Genomic DNA, 7,475 nt, shown 5'->3' on the forward strand with positions numbered 1-7,475 from the left:
CGTGGGGCCACGTTGGGCTTGCATGAACTGATTTTACAGAGAGAAAAACCAGGCCTTGCTTTCGAACGTGACTGCTACGAACTGTAAAATGCAGCGACTCCCTTACTAGTTCTGATTGACTGCTGTTGGAGCAGTGTATGGCAAAACTATCCCTTCCATGCACAGCTAGAGAGAGAATGCCTGTCCAGTGTCAAAGGAGTGACGCTTGCTTGTGATTGCATCTCTTTTTATGTGAATACATATAAGCAGCATGAAATCCCAGCTGCCACCTCTTGTATTAGATCTTGTTTTCTACTGTGTGGGACTTATTGTTCTGTAGCTTGGAAAATTCGGAGGAGATCTATGTGTGCTTTTGTTCCGCTTCCAGATCTGAGCTTGAAACGCATTTAAACATGGAAGGAGGAATGTGACTACTTCAATCATTTCGGTTGTACTTTTCCTGCGGTAATAATCCGTCTTTAAGATGTAAAGCAAAACCCAAATGAAACCAACCCCCTCTCTATACCTCTCTCTATATTGCAGTGAGCAAGCAGTTGTAAGTAATTTTGTGTCTTGACTAGTTCTACTACTCCAGTGCTTAAAATGTAGATTTAAAATCCATTCTCCCTGGCATTTAGTCTGTTTGCCTAATAAAGATAGGGGAGGCCCCAACTTGAATTGCATTTGAAAATACAGTGGAATATGGAGAATGGTGGATTATCCCCTTTTGACAAGGGAGAAAAAGTATCATGAGACACATAGAAGTGATTAGCTTCTTGGCCCACACTTTATGCAACAAACCCGATATATCCACTGTCTTTCTTTGCACCAATATGCAAGTTCACAATTACAGGGGCTGTGATTCCTTTGTTTTTGAATAGCTGTGCGTGGATCAGCATCCGTGTACGTACAGTCGTTGGCAGTGGCTGTGGGCTGATGCCAGTGTGGAATATTAGGTGGTGGGCGTACAGCCTTGGGAGGGCTGCGTGATCTGGCTGTTGGCTGGAGATGTCAGCGGTTGCTGACACTGAAGCCTGTAACTCGGAAACTCTCTTCCCGGATCTGCTTTTTGATCTGCTTGGTCCCTCTAAAGAGTAGTGGTGCTATTGGTCTTGGTAAGAATTAACAGTGGTAATTACTGAGCTCTTTGGGAGACTGTGTAGTAACTTTACAGGCTGCTTTAGCTTCCGTGTGCTGCTGCCTGGCAGCGCTACCCAAGCAGGCATTTTGATAATGCTGGGCTGGCACCCAGCAGGGGGAGCAGAGAAACGGGAGACAGTTTGGGTGCTGTTCTCCCAGTACCACCTAGAAGTTTGTGGAAGTGCTTTCTATTGGAGGATAGGAGAGAAACTGCTGCGTTTGTCCCCAGACTGCTGCCTGGAGTGAACCAAGTCACCAGGGTGGCACTGTTTCAGCGGAAAACTCGACGTGTCCAAGATGTCATCATTTCTGCTAGACTTGTTTGGTTTTGATGTACGGGAGAGACGGGTTGTTCTTTTGAGTCCGAAGACCTGGGGCACTGGATTGGGGTGTATGACTGTGGTGGTGCTTATGGGATGTAATGGCTGTGCTGGCTCTTGTGGCAGGAGAGATCCCATGGTACAAGGTGACAGTGACATCCAGGGAGGAGTGGAGATGCTTGTCTGAGACAAAATGTTCAGTGCAACCTGCCATCCTGGTCCAGGGCCTGTGTGACAGCTGAAGTTGGTCCGGAATCGTGGAGTAGTCCAGCTGGCTCCATCTAGCACGTGGGGGCTTGGGGCAGCAGTGATTCCAAAGTGACGAGTCAGGGTAGCAGGCAGCTGAACAGTCAGCAGGTGAGGCAAAGACCCTCTGTCCTGAACCAGACAAGCCTTATGGGATACCTGTGTAGCTATACTGAACTAGGAAGTGATATAGATCATCTGTCACTGAGGCCATATGTCCTGGGAACCAGAAAGGCAGATTGAGTTCCTTCAAGGTCAGAGTGTTTTTAAGCTCAAGGCTTGCATGGGTTCTTAATTGCTGTCACCTTTCAAAATACTTTTAGCTTGAGACTGGTAACACCCCTGCTTACCTTAATAGCTGCTTTTCCTGTGTCAGCTGCAAAGTTCTTTATCTTTCCAAGGATGGTTTGCTTTGCTTTCCTTATCTGCTTCTGTTCTGCTTTGGGAGTCTTAAATAGCCCTGGCAGCTAATCTTCCTGTCTTTCAGGTTCAGTTGTGAGTGATGTAAACTGTTGCTCATGCCAGCTACTGGCCATTTGATCGACAGGATAGAGAGGATGCTGCAGTGCTCCAAGTGCGAAAACTTCAGTCACAGCACCGCGTGCTGGGAGTCAGCCCACGAGGCTCAGTCATGTGGGTCAAGGTGGCATCAGTGGGAATAAGGGGTATGAGCCAGCCTTCCCCCTACTTTGCCTGAGTCCTAGCAAGAGCCCATCTCTAGTGACCTGGTGGAGAGGGACCTACAGGACTCCTTTAGCACCTCTCACGTTTTGACACTCTCTGGGCAGCACCGAAGCTTGGCTGTAGCTACCTAAGCTAGTATGTGAGGTCTGAAAATCAGAGAGGGAGGTGATGCTATGCGGGAGAGCTGTGACCATGACCGCAGAAGAACAGGAGTTGAGGGCTAGTCGTGGGGTAGAATAAAGCCCGCCTTCCCTCCCGGGTCTCAGTATTTGTTTACTGCCTTTTTTATTTGGATTTTCTTCTTATTTTTTTAAAGAACACACAAAAATGAGAGATGAATCTCACTTGCCCTAACTTGTTAAAATTAAAAAAAAAGACATTTTCTCCTTGTTTTTTGTACCCATCTACTGCAGATTCAGGTCTCGCTAAACATTAAAATGTAAGCAGTCTCTCTGAAAACCGCCCTTCTCAGCATCTTTTTTCAATCCAGACTTGTTATAAGGCACTTTACTTGGATTAAACTTAAATTCATCGGTGTTGTATTCAAACCTGTTGCTTCTTCCTGTTCTTTATTGGTAGTCATTATGACGAATAAGAAGGGAAAAGTGTTCTGTTCATTAAGGAAATGGCTCCCATATCATTTGTCTCTCTTGTCTCTTGTTTTAATTGTGCCTCCCTTCTAGGTGCAAGTAATGCTTTGTGAGAGCTGTGCACTATTTTCCTGGTAGATTGAGATTTATGAGTCAGAGGGGGAATGATCAGAGGAGAAAGAGATTTATCCCAGTTACTGTTCAAAGGCTGCATTCTCTCTCTCTTTGCGTATATCCACAGGGGTCCAGGAGGAAGGTGTTTTTTCAGGCAGTTGAAAGAGAAATGGACTTCTCTGCCTTTTGGGTTGGGGTTTTTTTTGGTGTCCCAGTCTTCTTGTTCTTCAGAGGATAGATGTATTACTGATGACAAGCAAAGCCAGAGATTCTGTCCCTGTAAATATCGGACACATGAAAAGACCCAAGTTGAGAAATTCAGATGGACTGTGGGTGTCCTAACAGAGCTGTGCCTTTGAAAGGCAGGGAAGAAATCCACTTCCAAGATGGGGATGAGAGTTTGAGCTGAAGCTCCATGGCTAAAGAAAGTCCTGGTAGTAAAGAAGTCCTGCTTTGAGGACTGCCCAATGCCTGTCGTTGACCACCCTTCTCTGCCTGACGTACGTCACGTGAATCTGGTACCATAATAAACTCTGAGCGTTTGTTTTGCAGCTGTGCAAGGCTTCCAGGTCTGTCTTTGTAAGCATGCAGATCACTCCCAGTCCTTGACATGGACTACGGTACCTCCACCACGCACAGAGGACAATCATATTTTTAAATCCAGATGGTGGTATACCTCTCCAACCACGTGAGTCTCAAACGTCCTTGCGGCGCTCCTGTGGGCATACAAGTCTGTTCCCGGGTCTGTGCTTAGTCGCTTGGCTTATACCGAAGTTGCTAGCCCAGTCTTCCTTGCAGGTTTTCAGAAGAAACTGTATACGGGCAGGGAGTTGTATATAGGAAAAGACACCAACTTAAGGATAGCCTTTATTGTGATGAGGAAGTGTTTAATAATGCACTATTTAGTTGTCTCCACCATGAGCGATTAAAAGCCTCTAGATACTAATATCAAACTGGGATGCCTTGCAATTCCTGTTGACATAATTTTTAGCCTGGTTTCCTAAGGAAAACTGGCTATCCTTTTCCAAAGGAAATTGCTGTATATCTCTCAGTCAGCCTTCCCGTTAAGTTCTTAAGCATAGCTGAACTTGATCAGTAGCTTAACAAAATGGTAGGCATCTCAAAGGTATTGTTGTGGTTTAACCCCAGGCAGCAACTAAGCACCACACAGCTGCTCACTCACTCCCCCTCCACCCAGTGGGATGGGGGAGAAAACTGGGAAAAGTAGTGAAACTCGTGGGTTGAGATAAGAACGGTTTAATAGAACAGAAAGGAAGAGACTAATAATGATAAGGATAACACTAATAAAATGACAACAGCAATAATAAAAGGATTGGAATGTACAAATGATGTGCAGTGCAATTGCTCACCACTCGCTGATCGACAGCCAGCTAGTCCCCGAGCAGCGGTTCCCCCGCCTCCAACTCCCCAGTTCCTATACTAGATGGGACGTCACATGGTATGGAATACCCTGTTGGCCGGTTTGGGTCAGGTGCCCTGGCTGTGTCCTGTGCCAAGTTCTTGTGCCCCTCCAGCTTTCTCACTGGCTGGGCATGAGAAGCTGAAAAATCCTTGACTTTAGTGTAAACACTACTTAGCAACAACTGCAAACATCAGTGTTATCAAGGTTCTTTGCATATTGAACTCGCAACATAGCACTGTACCAGCTACTAGGAAGACAGTTAACTCTATCCCAGCTGAAACCAGGACAGGTATTTGGTTCCTCTCTGCTTTGTGAAAACTGCTGGTAGGATAAGAAAGGGTCCCAGTGAAGGAATGGATAGGAGAGAGAGAAGCTGCCTTCCCAGAGTTGCTGTCTGGTTGAGCAGTGCTAACATTGTCTCTATGTAATCAGCACATCTGTAGCTGTGAACGAGGAGCCATATGTGACCACACAAGCAGGCAGGGCGCTATTTGGAGGAAAAGCCCAAGGAGAGCAGAGCAGCAGGAGACACAGCAGATCAGAGAATGTGTTGCTGTGGGGAAGGTAGGAAAGCTGTAAAGCACAAGTGCCTAAGAAGCACAAGTGTCACAGCTTGTGCTGCAGCTTTGAGTACTCGAAGTGCTGCTAATGAAAGGTACTCTTGTCACTACTGTTATGCTATAAATCGTGTCTAATCACCCTGGTGGAGTGGACCACATATCTTATTTGGGTAGATGAAGTGAATTCTATGCCATGACGCCCTGGCCTCTTGGCATGTGGTGACACCCAGCGTGGTCTTTCTGTGCACATGCAGAGGTCGAGGGTTTCCTGATGTGAACTGATTGTCCTGGCGTGTCACCTAACGGGGAGGAGCAGCTGGGTTTTCAGGCAGAATGGCACTGGAAAGGGGCTGGTGGCCACCTGGCCTATTCCTCCAGCCTGCTTGCCCTTGAAGGGCACTTGGGAGGAGGGGAATGCGGGCTCTTGTTCTGGCAGTCTGTGCATGTCCTGTGGCTCATCCTGTTATTGAATTAAGGCTGTCATGGTGTATATTTGATTCCCAATGAGAAAAGGGGATAGTGGCTTTCTTAGTCTTGGCAGTCAGAGAGAGTGTGATGAGCTGAGCTAAGTGTCTTTGATGAATTGCTGAAGCTTTGAGTTCTTTAATTTGCATAAGCAAGAAGCGTTAAGAAGGCACTCCAAAGGAAATTCCTATACAGTTTCATCTGCTTTTAAATGGCTGGCTGATGGCAATGAAGTTACGTGGTACGTTGTACTGTGATGCTTTCCTAAAGGATGTGGTAAAACATTCTCCAGATCCAATCCAATCAAGGACAGATTTGGTTTGGCTTTGAGACCACAAAACCTGCAAGTAAGAGTTCAGGAATAATTTGAAGGGAACAACAACAGTAGCAATCATGCAATGACCCAAAATAATCTTAAGGCTGATGGATAAGAGCTTAATCTTTGCTAAGGTCCTGCGTTTCTTCTTTGTGTGAAGAGCTTTGAAGGAGGAGGAAAAAGGGATACTTAGCTCCAGTTAATTGAGTATGACAATCAGATCTGGAGAGAAACCTGTGTTCCATCTTGGGAAAACACTAGCCATTTATGCATTGAAAGATCAAATTGAGATTTGTTTTTTTGATGAAACCCAAGAGAGAATCTGTTCTAAACATTTACCTGGGACACATTGGAAATCCCCATACCTGTTGCAGGTGTCATGCATCCAATGGATTGAATTGTTGATTCCCCCGGGAATGCTATGACTACCAGCTATGGGTTGCTTGGAGTCCCCTGTTTGCACTCCCTGCTCTGTGTATCTCTCTTTTGACCCTGTGCTTTCTGGTGAAGGTTTTGTCTGGTTTGCCTCCCCATGCAGAATGATTTTTTGTAACTGCTGTATTTTGCTGGAGATTCTTTTGCCAGCAATTCTAAAGCCCAGCCTATCAGTGCCTTTGCAGATAGATAGCAAGGTGTAGGTAAGCTGCCGTGAACTGTCAACACCCCTTACCCACCTAACTTGCTAGTGGCTGTTCTTTATCTGGTTTTTGCCTGCTAGGCTGCCAACTGGCAATTTCTAGAAACTCTTTTATGTAATAGAAGGGTCTAATTTGGAAATTATCACACTATCCATCTGAGTACTCAGCACATGCTGATGTCAGAGCCGCTGGGCCTGTAGTTTGCAGATTGGGACAATTCTTTGTAGTTGTAATGATTTTTGGATCTGAATCTACTGAAGTGTTCACAGCGAGACTGCTAAAGCTATCATGTGTTAGCTGGTTTCCACGTGAACTTTAAAAATGGATCTAAACTTTATAAATTGACTCCGGTTGTTTTGAAACCAGACCTGTAGTTTAAATTTGCTGTCAGTGCAGCACCAGTACTCTGGCAAAGAGCAATCTTGTATCTTCTTTTGGTGGAAAGGCCTTTATTCTGAGGTGTGGCAATTGACCCAGGAATGTGGGCTTTGGGTCCCCATTTGTGCCCAGGGCTTCCTTCTGTTACGTATGTAGCTTTGATCTGTCTCTTCTTTCATGTGAGCTCTTGCAGTTCCTTGTCAGAGCAAATTTTCTCTCAGCTCAGCTGAGAAAGGGCTAGACCTGAAGTTGTGTTTCTTTTAAATGAGAGCTACTGAAGAGCATTTCCTGTGCAAAGGAAAACTCTCAGAAGCTTCTTTTGCTTCCTCTTAAATGATGTGCACAAGCAGCATTTAGATCCGTGTGAGCATCTGTAGTTGGAGTTTCTAAGAAGAAGGTAACATTTCTCTTTCCAGTACTTGGAACCTCAGGACTGATTTTTGTCATGTAATTGTCACCAATAGTATCTGCTCCTGAATCAAAAAGATGCTTGTTATCCTTCCGGCTGCTTGTAGCAGTTACAGTTAAGTCTGCCCTAATTCCAAGCAGTATTACTCATAATAAAGTAATACTCAGATTCATTCTGAAGATGTTGAGAAAGTTGGATTCCTCTTCTGGCACT

Source organism: Accipiter gentilis, unplaced genomic scaffold (genome assembly GCF_929443795.1).
Source record: "Accipiter gentilis unplaced genomic scaffold, bAccGen1.1, whole genome shotgun sequence".
Classification (NCBI taxonomy): Eukaryota; Metazoa; Chordata; class Aves; order Accipitriformes; family Accipitridae; genus Astur; species Astur gentilis.